General features: G+C 36.2%; 1 protein-coding gene across 1 annotated transcript in view; it reads left to right on the forward strand.

Annotated features, from left to right (window-relative positions):
- Window positions 1–10: 10 nt before the first annotated feature.
- Window positions 11–19,396, forward strand: part of ATP6V1A (ATPase H+ transporting V1 subunit A) — a 53,797-nt gene continuing 34,411 nt past the window's right edge. The window contains exon 1 of the mRNA XM_012787537.3: window positions 11–154. The gene's annotated coding sequence lies outside the window, so the exon portion shown is untranslated. The remainder of the gene's footprint in view (window positions 155–19,396) is intronic.

Here is a 19,396-nt window from a genome sequence, read left to right on the forward strand (position 1 = left end):
CTGCGGCGCGCCGGGATGGGGGAGGCAGGGCGGAGCTCGAGGTCGCGTGACTGGTTGGACCCGCCCCCCACCGCGGCTGGAGACTTCCCCTCCCGTAGTGACAGAGCTTCTGGGTCTGTGATCCGTACAGATTCTGCACCTCGCGCCCCAGCAGGTGAGAGGCGACCGGTAACTGGCGACTGGCGGGGATAGGAGAAGGGGTGGGAGGAGGAAGAGAAAGAGAGTGAAGGCCGCCTCCGCTGTCACTGTGCGCAGGCTAGGAGCTCATTTTTCCAGATCTCTTGACCCCCAGTCCCCCACTATGGTCGACCCCGCTACCTGGGGATTGAGATGTCCCACGGTTGGAAGTGAGGGCGGCCATTATGATTCCCTATTCAGGAGTCTTTGGGGCTTCGGGTAGCAGGATTGCTTTAGCCATTTCTCGGGGTCTGCAATAGTTGTCAGGTCCTATTCCTCAAAGCCCATTCTGTGGCTAAGGGCCTCACTGTCTTTTACCCTCAGGAAAGCTCCCCGGGGCTGGGGAGCGGGGAGGTAGGAAAAACCCTGGAGGCAGAGGCGTCTCTAGTGAGACTGGCTTGGGAGGGAATGTCCCTGATAGGGCCCTCACTGCGGAGTCACTGAAAAGCTTCCCTCCGAATGTGCTTTCTCAGTAATTCAAAGGGTTTTAAAATCTGACATCCCTGCAGGAGAGGTTCTGTAGGTGTTCACATGCTTCGGGTGAGACTGGAAGGGCAAAAGCAGGGCTTTTTCTTCTCTGAGGGAGATGACAGTTGTAGGAATAAAGATACACTATCTTCAAAACAGGGGATGTTGGTAATGCGACAGTCTCGATTGAATGGGGAGGCGTTGAAAGATGGTGTTTCGGTGTCGTGATCTGCCAGAGGCCCAGGCTAGCATAGGGAAAAGTGACTAGGTTTCCCAGAGAGGGAAGTAATTCCTCAAAAACTGATTGGGTTAGAAATATAACAAACAAATTTATTTGATCATAAACTTAAAGGTAAGAATATTAAGCCAAGATATTGCTGGCTTCCATCCTTCTGTTTTTGCCATTCTTCCTTAAAATCCTAATTAATGGCCACTTCCAATCAATTCCTTGATTAGCTGTGTGGTAAATTTATATTAAGAGGACTTTTTATCCCTCCTTAGCTTTCCCCATTTGTGAAACTCCAAATGACTTCTTCAGATTTTTATGAATTGTATTTTGTGAAAATACAGAAATTGTTTTGCCCACCCCAGTGTACTCCCTTCTGGTATGTAATGTAGGGGCTAATGTTTTGACCTCAAACAATGTGCTTTAGGGATATTTTTCTGTTTGGGGTTAAACTCTTTTATTTGTACTGCAAACTCAGAACATTCGTGTTTCTTTTCCATTGAAAGGCCTTACAGAAATTACAAATTTGTTTTTAAATTTTAAATTGCCATTTTTGTTAATATATAAAATCATATTCTCATTAAACCTTTTAGTTTTCTAATATATTTGAAGAACACATTAAAAAGACAGCTGAAAAATGAGGAAGATGGAATCATCTTTGAGTAGTAGATGTATTCTCTATCTTCCAAATTCTTTACAATAAACTGGTCTTATTTTGTTAAGGAAAACAAAAAGTTGTAATTCTAGAATAATAGCAATTTAACAAAAACATTTTTATAGTAAGTTCAAAATAGGAAAACTGGTCTATTGATGCTCCTTACTAGAAAACAACCTTGAAGATCTTGCTTTCCCTAAGTAATAAAGACTGTCAATATCTCTTGTGGGTTTATAATTTTAGCATTTTGTACTTAATGACCTGTACTGGACAATAGTACTAATGATATGTTTACGTAGCCATGCCTGCTACAGATATAAATATAGTTTTATCTATTAATTTTCTCCCTAGTTGGGTTCTGTGATCTCTGGAGGAGAGGAAAAAATAAGTAATGCTGCTTCATTGGCCAGGTGACATTCCACCGAATTAGGAGAATTCCTTAAGTGCTCTGGAAGTCTGAACCAGTCCTGTCTGGCTGAGACCAAAATAGGAAAGAGAAAACCGGCTAGAAAGTATTGGAGGGGAAAATGTTAATATAAAAGTGGTTGAATGAGTCTGCAGTTTTACTTCACAATTCCTCCAATTTTAGAGAACTTAAGAAAGCAATAACATAGCTTACTGATGAAATCTGGAAGATGAACAGCAGGAATGGCTGACTAAATTGCTGCTAAGGTTGAATATAAAAATAAGCTTTGACTTTATATACAATTCATACATACAAGTGATTTGAACTTTAGAAGACATTTCTGAGACTAGTTTTATCAATTTATGAAAGTTAAATGTAGAAATCTTGACATTTATTAGGGAATTGTGCTATAATTCAGCATTAAATAACACATAAAGGTTTTTTGTTTTAGGGCCTCTGATACCTCTTGTTTTCTTAATCTGAGGTCTTTCTTGTTTTCACTGCCTATATAGATTATTAGATTATTGCCACCACCAAGAATGCTTTCTTCACCCATGGGCAGAGGTAGCCACTTAGTCCTGTGCACTACCACACAATATTTTCTATTCTAGTTGTGCTTCTAGCACATTGTATTTAATTGCTGTTTGCTGGGCTGTTCCTCAGTAAACCATAAAGCTCCTAGGTGTTCAAGGACTGTGTCTCTACTGTTGTGTCGTGTCGTAAGCACCAGAATACTAAATGAAGTACATGGTAGGTACTCAGTAAATTGTTTATTAAATGAATGTTGGACAGTTAGACAAGGAGATTAAACAACTGCTCCTCCTAGGGTTGTGTACTAGGTATTAGCTTTCAAATGTAGATCAGTAATAATAACCTTTCAAATCATGGTCGATAGAATAGGTATAAACCTCAAATGGTCTTTATTAATGCAATGAGCAACTTATTTTCACAGCATATATGTTTACTAATAGGTATGGTTATTATCCAAGTATGGGAAGGAAGGGGAGAGCAGTGACTTGTACTAAATGAAAAAAAATGGTACTGCATGAGCTATAAGTGGAGTAGCACTAGACTAAACGTCAGAGGATCTTCAAACTAAATGGTATGTAGATATAAAGCAGTATTGTACAGACTTAATGTAGATTTCCTAGTCATACAGACCTAGGTTCAGGTTCTGACCCTGCCACTTACTAACTGTGTGATCTTGGACAATTTGCTTAAATAAGGTTAAGTTTCCTCATGTTTAAATCTATCCCATAGGTGCTATTAAATTAGATCATGAATGTACAATGCCTAGTACACACATTTGTAAAACATTTTTTTTTTTTTTACACCAATATTGACTTTGATTTTATATAGTGAATTTCTAGGAGACTTAAGGCATCCCACAGAATTGACTGACTGATGCCCCTGTGAGCAACAAGTTTGGTGTGTGAAGAGGGGAATAGAATTTGAAATGAAACTATTACCAAAAAAATGGGGGAGCAAGAAAAATGTATGTCCACCAAAGATTCTAAAACAGATTTATTAATAGCATCTGAGAAATGTCAACATAAAGTTCCTTATTTTGGCAACTGCAGTGACTTAATATTTTCTATATAAAAATTTTCCAAATCTCATGATCATTAATATGTGGAATCAGCAGTTCTTCTATTTCTAAATTTTTATTCCTACAGTGAATTATAGAAATATATTAAAATTGTACAGATTGTAGAGCAGGGACTTCTGAGTTAATGCTTATAAGTTTAAAAATGGTACTTTTTTGAAAAAATTAAATGTCTTTCATATTTTTATGGACATATGAAATAGACAAAAGAATGTAGAGAACATAATGGACACATGAACTAGAGTAAAATTGATGACTCATGAGGATTAGTAGCTTTGCAATGGAAAATATCAGTAAATAAACCATAATTAAAGTATAGCTATCATGAGTTTATGTTTCATTTTAATCCTGAAAAAAATTACTGAATTGTCTAAAGAATTTATGAAGAGATTATCAAATATTATCTTTAATGTCAATTATCTGTTATTGATAAATGAATTTGATTTATGAATAGTTATTATTCATTTATAATAAACAAGTTTATTGTAAGTAAATTGTGACCAATAAGAATGTTTTCCATATAATTTCTATAGAGAAATGAAAGTTTTTTTCTATTCCTTTTTATATAAGTGTATTCTTTTATATATAGTATATACACATTATGTATCTGGATATTCATAATGTGTATATGCTAAATAATATGTATGTAAGAAAATATCTGTATAGCGTGTGTGTATAAAGACAGCTGAATTGGATGTATATTTTCATGGTAACATCTTTATTTTTACCTGAAACTATTATTTTTACCTGAAACTATGCAGTGGTGGGGCGGGGATAAGCACACATATATGATAAATTTAACGGATATAACTTGTCCATCTAGAAGAAAATAACGTTGAGCCAGTACTTTGTAACTTAAAGGACAAAAGACAGATTAAAAAAAACTTTTTGGAAGATATATAACAGATGAAGAGCTGACAGTTGTAAGAACTCTTACAAACTAAGAAAAAGTCCACTCAGTAGAAATATGGGTAAAGCATGTGACTACAAGTTAGTTCACAGAAGAGAAATCTAAACACTCAGCAAACATGAAAAGATGTGTAACCTTGCTAGATCAATATACTAACAATGAAATATTACTTCTCTGACTAGCAAAAATTAAGTGGTAAACTGACTGCTAGCAGGGATGTTTGTAGAAAGATTTTCTTATAAAATGCTAGTGGAGTTGTGAATTGTTACAGGGTTTTTTCTTAAAAGCAATCAGACAATATCTATTAGTATTGGAAATACATATATTTTTCCATCTATCAATCCTCCCGGTAATATTTTCCTTAGAAATAAAACACCAGTAAGAAAGGGTTTATATGGATGTTGCTTGTAACAGTGTATGTGGTGGCTAAAATCTGGGAACAAGGAGAATGCCTGTCAGTAGGGGTATTGTTATATAAATTATCTCACAGGCATATTAAGGAATGTTGTGAAATCATTAAGTGGTAGGCATTAAATCTATGCTGGTGATGTGAAAGGATTTCCACCATGTATCTTAAGTGAGAAAGACAAAGTATAAAGAAATGTATTAATATATAATGAGATCCCATGAAAAATACCATGGGTTTTGTGTATGCTTATATGGCTGTCAACATTGAAAGGCCAAAATAAGCAGAAAAAAAAAGAAAAGAAAGAAGCAGAGTATTTATAGTAATATATGCATATAAACTACATTTTTGTGCATGTATGTGCAAGATAAATTGCAGAAAGGATAATTATCAAGTGTTAATGGTTATCTCAGAGTGATTTGATTGGCATTTTAGGTGATTTCTTTCTTTCCTTATACTTTTCTATATTATGTGTTTTTATTTTTACAATGAACATGAAGTGTTTGTGTAATTAGAGAAAACCAAACTAATTACATTTTGAAAAAGAAATAGAAGACCAAATAGGGCAAAGAAGAAATTAACAAAAGGAAAAAATATTATTTGATATGGCCAGAGATGACAGTTATCTAAAATTTTTTAAAATCTTAATTAGGTATCTAAGAGGAAAGTGTATAAATTTTCCTCATAATTCATAAATTATTCTTAATTTTATACATGTGATAACCCTGGGATACACAATAAGAAATTTGTTATTAAAAATGTACCAGATAATTATAGACATTACCAGATATGGTTACAAATTGACATTTTGTTTGATGTGGATTTAAATGCTCTAAAATGCTTTCTGCTTTGTAGACGTAGAGCTTATTGCACGACTATGAGATCTGTCACTTAATCATGACAGAGTCATAAGAAAAGTCCACATTTGGGTTTTGGCAAATAAGAAAAACTAGATTACAAGATTGGCTTTCCTTAAGAAAACTTCAAATAAGAATTTCTTTCTTTCTTTCTTTTTTTTTTTGAGACAGAGTCTCACTCTGTTGTCCAGGCTAGAGTGCCCTGGCATCAGCCTAGCTCACAGCAACCTCAAATTCCCGGGCTCAAGCAATCCTTCTGCCTCAGCCTGCCAAGTAGCTGGGACTACAGGCATGCACCACCTTGCCCGACTAATTTTTTCTCTATATTTTTAGTTGTCCAATTAATTTATTTCTATTTTTAGTAGAGACGGGGGTCTCACTCTTCCTCAGGCTGGTTTCGAACTCCTGACCTTGAGCTATCCACCTGCCTCGGCCTCCCAGAGCGTTAGGATTACAGGCATGAGCCACCGTGACTGGCCATAAAGTCTTTTGGAAAGGAGTTGGGATGTATGTAAATAAAAAGTAATTTTAGAGTAGTAGTAAAGTAGCAAAGAGGTTAAGGGCACTGTGTGGGTGAAATCCGGGCTCTTCTGCTTCCTAGTGGTGTGACTTTGGGGAAGTTACTTTTATCTCTTTTGTATTGCATTTTTCTCAGCTTTAAAATAAGGATAATGAGGCCAGGCACAGTGGCTCACGCCTGGAATCCTAGCACTTGAGGGGGGTGGGCTGAGGCGGGCGGATTGATTGAGTTCAGGAGTTCAAGACCAGCCTGAGCAAGAGACTCGTCTCTACAAAAAATAGAAAAAATTAGCCAGGTGTTGTGGTGTATGCCTGTAGTCCTAGCTACTTGGGAGGCTGAGGAAGGAGGATTGCTTGATACCAGGAATTTGAGGTTGCTGTGAGCTAAGCTGATGCCATGGTACTTTAACCTGGGCAACGGAGCAAGACTGTGTCTCAGTCAGTCAGTCAATCAATAAAATAAGCATAATGAGTATTTGCTTTTTTGGGTATTGTGAGGATTAAATGAATAATATAAGAAAAGAGATTAGAATAATAGCTGGCACATAAGAGCTATATAAATATTTGCCATTGCTCAGTTAATTAGGTACAGTGTGTGTATATATATATATATATAAAATAGTTTATTACTTGGCTCAATTAGCATTTATTGAATCTATTTTCAAGTAAGTTAAATGGGTAACATAGTAAAAACATAATATGTACAAATATACTTTATTATGTATAATACAAATATAGTAAAATTATATATTCGTGCAGGTGTGTTCTCTATCTCTCTCTCCTCATCCTTATTCCTTTTTTTCCCCCATGTATTAGTCCAGGTATGGTAGCACCTCTTCATATTATCCTGGACTTTACATTTTTCACTTAACAATGTTTTCTTGGCCATCTTTCTACATTGATACAGTTAAAGCTGCCTCATTCTATTAATGATAGCTTCGTATTCAGTTGTACTAACATCATTGTCATTGGTAACATTTATGGAAAGCTTATTTATTGACACATTTTTCTTAATACTTTAGTCGTATTAACTTATGAAAACCTTACAACAACCTATGAGATAGGTACTCTTTTTATCTCTATTTTACAAAAGGAAAGTTAGGCATGGGTGATTAAATACCCAACAGTCACAAAGCTTGTAAGTGGTAGGATTTGAACCCAGCGAGTCTCTTTCTGGAGATTACTGTCTTGATACCATGAAGCATACAGCCTCTCATACTACCACAATGTATTTAACTAGTCTCTATATTAATGAACATTCCAATCTTTTGCTTAAGAAACAGTGCAGTAATTTATATTTCATTAATAGAACATTTTGTACACATACAGTAAATTCCTAGAAATGGAATAGCTGGGTCAAAGGTAAGTACATTTTGAATTTTGGTAGGTATTGCCAAATTTCTCTCCACTTTAGGGATGTGCACAAGTTAAGCTTTGTCCTCAATAATTTCCCAAAATCTACCATTTAATTTGAGTCTTTGGAAGGCTAAATGCCTTTACCATTTCTAGCATCCCTGGATTGTGTGTGATCTACGATCATGTGATAACATAGGTTACCCTCCTATGGACTCGATGTATGACTTTCAGTGTAAGAACAAGGTATGAGGCCGGGGATGGTGGCTCACGCCTGTAATCCTAGCACTCTGGGAGGCTGAGGTGGGCAGATCGCTCAAGGTCAGGAGTTTGAAACCAGCCTGAACAAGAGCGAAACCCTGTCTCTACTAAAAATAGAAAAAAATCAATTGGACAACTAAAAATATATAGAAAAAATTAGCCCGGCATGATGGCGCATGCCTGTAGTCCCAGCTACTTGGGAGGTTGAGGCAGAAGGATCGCTTGAGCCCAGGAGTTTGAGGTTGCTATGAGCTAGGCTGATACCATGCAACGCTAGCCTGGACAACAGAGTAAGACTCTGTCTCAAAGAAAAAAAAAAACAAGGTATGATATTTGGACAACTTACTACTTACTTTCAAATAACAGTATTTTAGGTATAACTTGAAATGCTCCTTATATGATTTATACATTGAAATTTTATCAATTGAAATTTGAATGTATATTCTTGAAAGAGTAAAATGCTTATAATTGTTAATAATTGTGCAAGTTGCTGATTTTATGTAGCAAAACAATTATGTAAGAGCTTTCAAATAGTTAAATAGGAAATCAGATTAACAATACAAACATTAAGAATGTGATATCTAAATGTAAGAATCTTTCCTTTCTTGTGGAAAGGAATGAGTTTTCAATAATCCATGACTCCTAGTTTTAAGTAATACAAAATTAGACAGTGAGGGGCTTTATTCAGATGAATTATAAAATCCACAATTGAGTGTAATACGCTTCTGTTCAGTGTACTTTATTTCATTTTTTTCAAGAAAAGAAAAAATATCATGACTCTAAGAAGCAGGTTGACTAACACCAAACTCTTCAATGTAATCCAGAGCAGCCACTTAAAAAACAGAATCTGTTCAGGTCCCTGACCAGTATATACTTGCAGTGTTTTTATAGTACCTGCTATTGTCCAGAGAGAGACAGTATGTGTGTTTTAAATATGATCTCATTCTCCCAAAGATACTATATTAGGGATCGGGAAAGTTGGAGAAGTAGTTGTAAATAGAGATAAACAGGTTGTCAATAACAATTCTTTCTTGTGAACAAATTCTACCTCTATCCTCCAAATGAGCCATTGAACCATATCAACTATAATGGCCAAATTATTAGAGTTTAACCTGAGTCTTGGAAGATAAACCCTTCTATGTCTCATGGCACAAAAGCGTATTCAAGATAGGGTTATACTTTCCTAAATCTTCGCCCAACATATAAGCTGATATTGCTATTAAGCCCTGTTCTGAAAATACGGATGAATAAGTACTTCAGAGCCATACTGACTACTATATTCTTCAGGATTAACTAAACTTGGCAGGACAGAGGGTCCCTACACATCCTTAGGAGTTACATACATTCATTCAAAAAAATGATTTGGTTGAGTTTTCATCTGTTCCTCCATGGTGTTCCTAGGGTTAAGGTTCTCTTACTAGGTTCTCATAGGCCATGTAGTCCTTTATTACTACTCTATTAATTGACATATAAAAACAAATGTGAATATATATTCTGTGGAAGCATTATGTCGTTATAGAAACCATACCGCCAATACTTTGTGCTTTTTAAAGATTTCTATTGAGATATAAGTCATATACCTGCACATATTTAAAGTGTACAATTGGATAAGTTTTGATGTATGTATACATCCACGAAACCATCACTGCATTCAATATAGTGAACAGATTCATCACCCCCAAAAGTTTTCTTGTGTCTCTTTGTAATCCTTTCCATTTCTCCCTACTCGCCTTCCTTAACTATCCCGTTCTATTTTCTATCACTATAGGTTAGTTTTCATTTTTTAGAATTTTATATAAATGGAACTTTTTCTTTTTTTGAGACAGTCTTCTTCTGTCCCCTGGGCTAGAGTGCCGTGGCATCAGCCTAGTTTACAGCAATCTCAAACTCCTGGGTTCAAGCAGTCTTCCTGCCTGAGCCTCCCGAGTAGCTGGAACTATAGGCATACATCACCACTCTTGGCTAGTTTTTCTATTTTTAGTAGAGACGAGGTCTCACTCTTACTCAGGCTGGTCTGGAACTCCTGACCTCAAACATTCCTCCAGCCTTGGCCTCCCAGAGTGCTAGGATTACAGGCGTGAGCCACTGCGTCCGGCTGGAACTTTTTTTTTTTTTGATCTTTCACTCAGCTTAATTATTTTGAGATTCTTCTATGTTGTTACATATATCAATGATTCATTTTTCTCTTTCTGGTTATTATTCCATTTTATGACTATAGCACAGTTTATCCATTTAGTCATTGATGGATATTTGGGTTGTGTTTCTACCTTTTGGTCATTATGCATAAAGCTGCTATGAACATCCATGTAAAAGTTTTTGTTTGGATGTAGGCTTTCATTTCTTGTGAGTAAATACCAAAGAGTGGAATGGCTGAATCATATAATAGGTGTATGTTTAACTTTTTAAAGAAACCACCAAATTGTTTTCCAAAATGGTTGTACCATTTTACACTTCTGTATGAGAGTTCTCATTATTTTGCATCCTTACCTGGTACCGGTCCATGGCCTGTTAGGAAACAGGCCATGCATCACCCTCTCCCCACTCATGACACCCGAGTCTCCCAGCCCCAGTCTATGGAAAAATTGTCTTCCATAAAACTAGTCCCTGGTGCCAAAAACGTTGGGGACTGCTACCCTGTTTTCCAGCATTTATAATCTGGCAGTGGAGACAGACATTGAATAACAGTTCCTTTCACAGTTTTTAATTACAGTAGTGGTAAGTGCTACAAAAGATATAGAAGACTATGAGTACATACCAGGAGGAACTGTAAACTAATTCCTTAGCAAACCATACTATTTAAAACCTCCACCTGTGATTAAGTCCTCTCCTTTCTCTACAGTCAATTCAGTTAAATAAACCCTGACAGATTTCTTACCCTCTGAATTGAAAATGTCTGTGGACTTTTGACTATAGACATGTATTTAAATTCAGGTTATGAAGTGGTTTTGCCTATATTAGGGAACATTCTTTTCCTCTTTTGTCCTTACTTTACGCTTTAGGCTGCGTTTCATTGCAGAGATTTCATGAATTCCACAGTTGGAAGTGAACTGTTTATGGTGGTGTTTCCTTTTAAACACTGTGTTAATATGCCTTTGCACAGTTTGTGAACCTTATTTCTCTTCTGTTCCATTCATGACATAAGTAACAGGACATCCATTTGAATGTAGAGACATTATATTATGACACAAGTATAATAAATGCTAACTCTAACATGTGCCTTGTATGTACATTAGTCTCAAATACCTGCACTGTTTAAATTTGGCTAGTTTGGCTGCTCATGATATGTTTTCTTGGCAAAGCAAACAAGAAAATTTTCTCAGTAACATTCAAACGAGTGATATGATAATTGTAGGCAGTTTTTAAGAGAAGTTTCTAAATATTTTAAATTGTTTTTTTAAGTAGTTGTACAATTTCTAGGGTGACTACTTACAAAAGAGGTAATTATCATGCATGATTGCTTGCATTAAAAAAAAAAAAAATTGGTAGTCACTTCCTAGGCAGTTTATCTGACAAAAGCCTATCCAAAAGCCAATCAGCCATTGCAGTGCTAATTCATATGCTGTGAAGGTTGAAGATCCTTCCAGAAGAGAATTTGCTGATGAAAGTCCTTGGCACAATGAACTTGGAGTTGCAGACCATTTAGCACAACAAATATCATTATTATTATTAAATACATTTGAGAGGGGAATACTGAAGGATTTCAGATAAACTAATATTTCATTCTGTTATTTTGGATTTTAAAGCTCTTTGTAGTTTTTTCACTGTTGCAATTTTTTTTTTCTTTAGAGACAGTGTCTTCCTCTGTTGCTCAGGCTGGAGTGCAATGGCACTGTCACGCACACTGCAACATCAAACTCCTGGGCTCAAACAATCCTTCTGCCTCAGCCTCCCAGATAACTTGGACTACAGGCGTGTGCCACTACACTTGGCTAATTTTTAAAATTTTTGGGGGGGATGAGGTCTTGCTATACTGCCCACACTGGTCTCAAATTCCTAGCCTCAAGAGATTCTCCCACCTCAGCCTCCCTAGTCATTGTGATTACAGACTTGAGCCACCGTGCCCAACCTAACTATGGCAATGTTACAGTAAACACATATATAAAAAATCCTTATCCACATGCCAGAAATATTCTCAGAAATACAAATTTTGGATCAAAAGGTTTGAACATCTTTAAGGGCCTGGTTACATATTACCAAATTTTCTCCCATATTTCTTAGGAAATAATAAATACAAATTGATTGTTTCTTGATGGTTATGGGTCATTCTTACTACCATTAATCAATTTACAACCTGTTTCCTTGTTTACCTTCTATTTATTTTTAGAATGTAGCTCTCTATTGATTCATTACTTTGAATCTACAGTGGTCTAAAATATTAGATAGAAATTTTTAACTTGGCATAAATTGTGTCAGTAAGGCTATACTAAGGGGTCTTGCAATGTGAAGAAATTTTAAGACTATCATTCCACCAGTTCAGAGATCTTTTGTTTTCCGATTTATAGGTCTTGACTTTACATTTGAGGTTGGTAAGTCTGACCTTTCTTGTATATAAATATTATATCATATTTAGTTCTAATACCATATTTTATTTGTTTATAGGACTCTTTTTCACATTTTTAATAGAGTTATTTCTCATAGCCTGTATCTTTTAAAAGAGCAAAAAAATTATTCCCGGAAGCTCCCCAACAGATTTACCTAGTACTACACTGTAGTATACTAGTACTATGCTCTATAAATATAATAAGGTAATGTTATCAACTGGAATTCTACTTATTCTACAACTTTTTTTTTTTTTTTTGAGACAGAGTCTCACTTTATTGCCCAGGCTAGAGTGAGTGCCGTGGCGTCAGTCTAGCTCACAGCAACCTCAAACTCCTGGCTCAAGCAATACTCCTGCCTCAGCCTCCCAAGTAGCTGGGACTACAGGCATTCGCCACCATGCCCGGCTAATTTTTTGTATATATATATTAGTTGGCCAATTAATTTCTTTCTATTTATAGTAGAGACGGGGTCTCACCCTTGCTCAGGCTGGTTTCGAACTCCTGACCTCGAGCAATCCGCCCGCCTCGGCCTCCCAGAGAGCTAGGATTACAGGCGTGAGCCACCGCGCCCGGCTATTCTATAACTTTTTGACCAAGCATAAAAATATTAAGTATTTGATTATAATCTACTAGATTCTTCTTCATCTTTTAAAAAAAATCTGTGATTTCCTAAGATAATCTTGAATCAGATACAAGGTGCTTTTTCAAGTGTTAACATTAAAATAATATTTAATTATCAATGAAGCACCTCAGGATTTTGTATGTAAATACATATTGCCTTGGAATCTCAGCACTTAATTCTTATCAACTCGTCATCACCCCCAACAGCCATATCATCTAAGACTCTGGTAGTAAAAAGAATTATTTCTGGAATAGTGAAATTACCAGGTGTATTAATCAGCCATTTGGAGTGGACCTTATAAAATGGAAGGAAAAAAATTGTTTTTCCTCTAATGTTATTTGCCACTGCAGTGTTCTGCGGTGCTGTGGGAGAGAGACTGATGACTCATTAGTTCAGATGGTTGCTTATGCTGTCTTCTATCTGAATTTTTCCTCTTCTATAGCAAGGCTTTTTGTTTTGTTTTTTATAAATCTTTCACATATACAGGAGTGAACCCTATAATTTATGACTAAAGGAATCTTAGTTGGAAATTGCATTTACTTTTTATTCTTAAACAAGGTAATTAGCTCAGCTAAAGGCAAAATTTTTATATAATCATTGAGTTGATTTTTCTGTGAGTGTAGCTGTGTGTACCACATTGTTTTCATGAAAGCACGTAGTAGGTATTCATACTTTTATTTTTAAATGATAAATACAAAAATAGCTGTACATTGTCTTAGGAAGGAGTTATTAAAAAGCTTATGAAATTATTTTATATAGCATTAAATCATATCCTAGTTTGGACCTCATATCATGTAGATTTGGGATAGATTAACTTCAGTATAATCTAATTTGCTTATTAAAAATCAGCATTTTAGGAGGTTATTTGCTTAATATTTTTAAAGGCCTAAACTTTTTCACCTAGAAGCATAAGCATTTAATGGTGAAGCATAAGATTTTAGTGGAGTATTTTTTGACTATTTTTGTAGATAATAAAGAAGTTAACAAATTAGTGTGTTATATGACCATGATTATCAAACGGCTATATGCTTAGCCCTATTCAGTTGTCAAGTTACTATAACGTGTCTACCTGATGAATAATTTTTATTTTATTTGTGGGGAGGAAGCACTTCTTATTTTTCTTATAAAACAGATATTGCATGTGATGGAGTAGAGTGCAAAAATTCTTTATTTTTTTTTATTTTTTTTTCTTTTAAGGAACCAATTTTTCTGCTACAAAAATTCTTTAGATTAAAAAGAATAAGCAAGAGCATATGAAGAAATTTCCGTTTACTGCTATAGCATCCTATTCCTTGTCCAGATTCTAGAGTGTGGTGGGGTATGGAGAAGAGGTTACTTATTCACTTTGGTGTTTAATTTGTTTCTGCAGTTGGGATGCTTTGGTGGAAAAGCGTGAGAAGTATAATAGAAACCCTTGTATCAGTGCTGTGAAGTTAAAGTTTTAGTGCTCTAAGGGGGCCTGTTAACTTAGACCAATCCTGGAAGTTTCTTGCAGTGTTTAACTGTCAAGAGATTAGAGCGTGAAACTCCTGAACCTGGGGAAGCATTTCCAACTCTAATCAGAAACTAGTACTTTAGAAATTAAATAGACTCTTAAGAGTCTATAACTACTTTTTAAAAAGTATTTATAATCATGGCTTGCCATATAAGAATATTAATCAGATAAGTGCAAATTTATGGATCTGATAAATCATCTTTAGGTATGTTTGTAGACTTACCACTTAGTCTCTCAATTCTCTTATTAGTTTGATGTTACTGTTCCTAATGCCTGCTGTCTTTGCCATAAATTAAATAATATAGGCCTAAGAATTAAAAAGTTGAAAACTATAGAATCATCAAAATTCCCATGCTGGCTAGTATTATCCAGCTGACTAATAAACCCACAAGGTAGCTGAATCATGAACAAACCCATTTGATTGCCACTAATCATTGCTCATACATTTGGAGGCATTCACTATTCAATTTTAAAGGGGAACATATCTTAAATACTTATAAGAAATTAGAACAGACACCATTGTTGCTTCATGAACTTTCTAGAACACCTTCATGAACCCCAGGAGATTTCAGCCATCTGTAGGGAAGCTTGACTATATACTTTACTACCTCCTTGAAGTCTCATCTTAACCTCCTCTAAGTCACTCCCAGCCTGCGCAAGTCTGGTTAGATGTTGTTTTGCAGTTGGCACACCATCAATGCTTAAAAAAATTTATTTGCTTTTAGAAAATAAAGTTACAGTAAAATATACATAATTGCTAGGGAAAAAACTAAGTGACTAGATTTGGTTCAGAGAACAAAAAGAATACATTAGACACTTTTTAGAAAATTAGGCGATCTTTGCTTGCATTAACAAAATAAAATTAGTATTACTTTTCTGTTAGGTGCCTCATAACAACACCATTAGATTTTACAGATGTAACTGAAGCTGAAAAGGATAAAATAATTTGATTTGCTCAAGGATACCAGGAAATTCAAACTCAATCTCTCTGACTCAAAGCCTTGATTTCTGTCTCTCAATAAAATGAAGCATTCAGAATAGATGAAGTAGTACTCTTCAGTTCTTAGTCACATAACATCTAGAATATTGTTTTCATTTCATTTGCACCATTTTAAAAGAAATGTTGACGTCATGAGATACTTCCACAAAAGGGTAGCCTCAGGAGTGAGGGTTCGGAAAAAGGTTATCCTTTGAGGAACGGTTGAAGGCACTGAAGAGAATTTGCTTGATGAGGAAACATTCATACTCTTGTGTGACAATAGTAGCTGGAAGAAACAGGGCCAGAGCATAAGAAGTTACAAGGAGGTAGATTTAGGTTGAATACAAGACAGAACTCTGTAACAGGAGAATTCTTAGAATGGCTTTTTCCAAAATTGAGGGCCTGTTCAAATAGTAGTATTACTGATGAAATTTTTATAAGTATTTTACATTTCACAAGGAACATTTAAACAAATTTGTACTTTAATCATAGCATGTAGGTGGTAGCATTAGTCCTATTTTTCAAATGAAGATATTAAGAGATTTTGATTTACAGCATGTCATTAGTAGAACCAGAATATGATTCAAGTCTACTGACTCAACATCTCATGCAGTTTCCACATTAATGGCAGATGACCATGTATCATGAATGCTAAAGAGGAAATATATGTATTGGGGGAGGAAGTTAAACTATATGATTATGAAGTTTTCCTCTGACTTTGAAAATCTTTGATTTTTCTGAGGACTGAAATTTGACCTCTTTTGCTTGTTCACTACTTCTTTGAAAACTTTGCCCAATTCATTTTCCAGCTAAATATGTTTGTCTTTAAATTTTCTTTTTTTTCCCTATTATCTAGTAGTTTCTAGAAAATCTTTTTCTTTTTATATTCCAGTCTTTTGTAGTCCCAGACCTGCTCTTACTCAGTGGTCTCTTCTACATCTTCAGGAATCCCAAAATCCTAATAAACTGATTTCCTCTTTTCTTTACTTTCTCCCCTGACTGCCCTGCTTCCAATTTGATTTTCCTACCGAGGACACCAAAATCTTCTCCTTTATTGACATTGATGGATTATAGTATCTGGTTTAGTTTTTTCTTCCTAATTCAATGCCATTATTTCCAATTACTTATACCCTACCTTCATCTTTATCAGCACACTAACAATCTGCCAATAATAATCTTTACATCATCACTGATACATCTCTTTATTCTTGCTACTTTTATTTCTCCTTTGATCATATTCTGCTCACTTGTTAGGCCTCTTATATCTCTATATGGTTTTAATCTTTGTTTTCACTCTTGGCTGTTTCTTTTTTCTTTTTCTTTTTAAATAGACTTTATTATTTAGAGCAGGTTCGCAGGAATATTGAACAGAAGGTATAGAGATTTTCCCATAAACCCCTCCCACCCCAACACCTACATAATAGCTACCCTGCCTTTAGCAACAGTGCCCAACATGTGGTACATTTGTTACAATTATTGAGCCCTAGACTGATACATCATTATCATTCACAGACTGTAGTTTACATTAGGGTTCACTCTTTTCCTGTGCATTCCTTTGTTTGGGGCAAATATTTAATGACATGTTTCTATCATTATGGTATCATACAGTTCCACTGCCCCCCAAATTCTCTGTGCTCTGCCTATTCATCTCTCCCTCCCCCATAACCTTTGATAACCACTGATCTTTTTACTGTCTCCATAGTTTGCCTGTTTTTCTAATTACTCAGTTCTTCCATATTAGCCTTGTCTAACATCCACCTTCCTATAGCACTAAGTGAATTAAATCAGAACATTACTTGTTACTCTCTGCTCCACAATTCTTTAATATCTTGGCTAATGGATTACAAATCGTGGATTTATGGTGATCCTTCAAAGGCTCTAGAAAGAATTAACAACATCCCTCACCACTGCCTCAGTCACCAAAGCTCAGTGTTTGGTTTTCTTCTCTCTCTATGTTCTTTCTATCTGGATTCAACTGTATTTAACTCAGCCTCAAAACTTACTTTCCAAAGCTGGGTGTAGTGGTAGCCACCCATAGTCACCCATAGTCCTAGCTATTCAGGAGGCTGAGGCAGGAGGATTGCTTGAGGCTGGGAGTTTGAGACCAGTGACAACATAGTGAGACCCCCATCTATAAAATGGGGGTCTTTTAATTATCCAGGTGTGGTGGCACTTCCCTTTAGACCTGGCTAAAAGGGTGAGGCAAGAGGGTCATTTGAGCCTAGGAATTAAAAGTTGCAGTGAGCTATTATGACACCAGTGCGTTCCAGCTTGGACCACAGAGTGAGACCCTGTCTCTTAAAAGCAATAATCATAATTTTAAAAAATTCATTTAGGCCAGGCGCGGTGGCTCACGCCTGTAATCCTAGCTCTCTGGGAGGCCGAGGTGGGCGGATTGCTCAAGGTCAGGAGTTCAAAACCAGCCTGAGCAAGAGCGAGACCCCGTCTCTACTATAAATAGAAAGAAATTAATTGGCCAACTGATATGTATATAAAAAATTAGCCGGGCATGGTGGCGCATGCCTGTAGTCCCAGCTACTCGGGAGGCTGAGGCAGAAGGATCGCTGGAGCCCAGGAGTGTGAGGTTGCTGTGAGCTAGGCTGATGCCACGGCACTCACTCTAGCCTGGACAACAAAGCGAGACTCTGTCTCAAAAAAAAAAAAAAAAATTCATTTAATTCTATTGACATTCAAGCCTTACCTATTTTCAGAGCTTTTTCATCTTGCCCTGTCTTCACTCTGTCCCCCACTTTGATCTGTTAGAATAACTGAACACCATTCTTCTCTTAACAGTTCTCCCTCAATCTTAAGTAATTTCTTTTGTTATAGGCTGAAGTTCACTTGTTTTCTTGGCATTCAGTTCCAGACCCACAAATTAGAGCTTTTTACCTTTGCATTCTTACTTCACACTATTGCACAATATAAACCTTTTATACAAGTCAGGCTGGTCTGTTCACTATTCATGAATGTTTATCTCCATTCTTTTGTTATTGCCCTACCTGAAATGCCTTTGCTACTTTTCTTTTCCTAGTTTACGCAAATTCTACCTGACCATCAAGATGTCTTCCCTAAACATTCTCATCTTTGAACTTGGGTTCACACCTGTAGCCCTAGCACTCTGGGAGGCCAAAGTGGGCGGATTGCTGAAGGTCTGGAGTTCGAAACCAGCCTGAGCAAGAGCAAGACCCCGTCTCTATTATAAATAGAAAGAAATTAATTGGCCAACTAATATATATAGAAAAAATTAGCTGGGCATGATGGCGCATGCCTGTGGTCCCAGCTACTTGGGAGGCTGAGGCAGCAGGATTGCTTGAGCCCAGGAGTTTGAGGTTGCTGTGAGCTAGGCTGACGCCATGGCACTCACTCTGGGCAACAAAGCGAGACTCTGTCTCAAAAAAAAAAAAAGTGTATATTGGTACTTTATCACTTACTGATCTTGTATGTATATGTATTTCATTTCCCTTATTAAATCATCAATAATGACTAAGTTAGACCAGCAGTGGAAAGTAAGCCTTTTACTTTGGGATCTGTCACCAATTTTCTATAAAGTAAGAGGTTGAACTCAATTTCTAAAACTGTTTTGTGTTCTAGAAAAAGGAAAAAAGTGAAAACCCTCCCAGATAATTTTATAAATAGATAATAAATTAAAATGTAAAATGTATAATTTGTTACATTGTGAAAAGTGGTATGGTGAAATATAAAGCACGGAAGGAGGGAGGATGTTACAATTTTAAATACATGAGCTGAGAAGCTTCATGGAAAAGGTGACAGTTGAGTAAAGTCCTGAAGGAGGTGTAGAAGCAGACACCTGGGAGAAGAGCACTCCCAGAAGAGGGAACACCTTGTACAAAGGCCCTAAAGTAAAATATGCCTGTGGTTTTGAGAGATGGCAAAGAGGTCAGTTTGTATGTACAG

The sequence above is a fragment of the Microcebus murinus genome, chromosome 1 (assembly GCF_040939455.1).
Source record: "Microcebus murinus isolate Inina chromosome 1, M.murinus_Inina_mat1.0, whole genome shotgun sequence".
NCBI lineage: Eukaryota > Metazoa > Chordata > Mammalia > Primates > Cheirogaleidae > Microcebus > Microcebus murinus.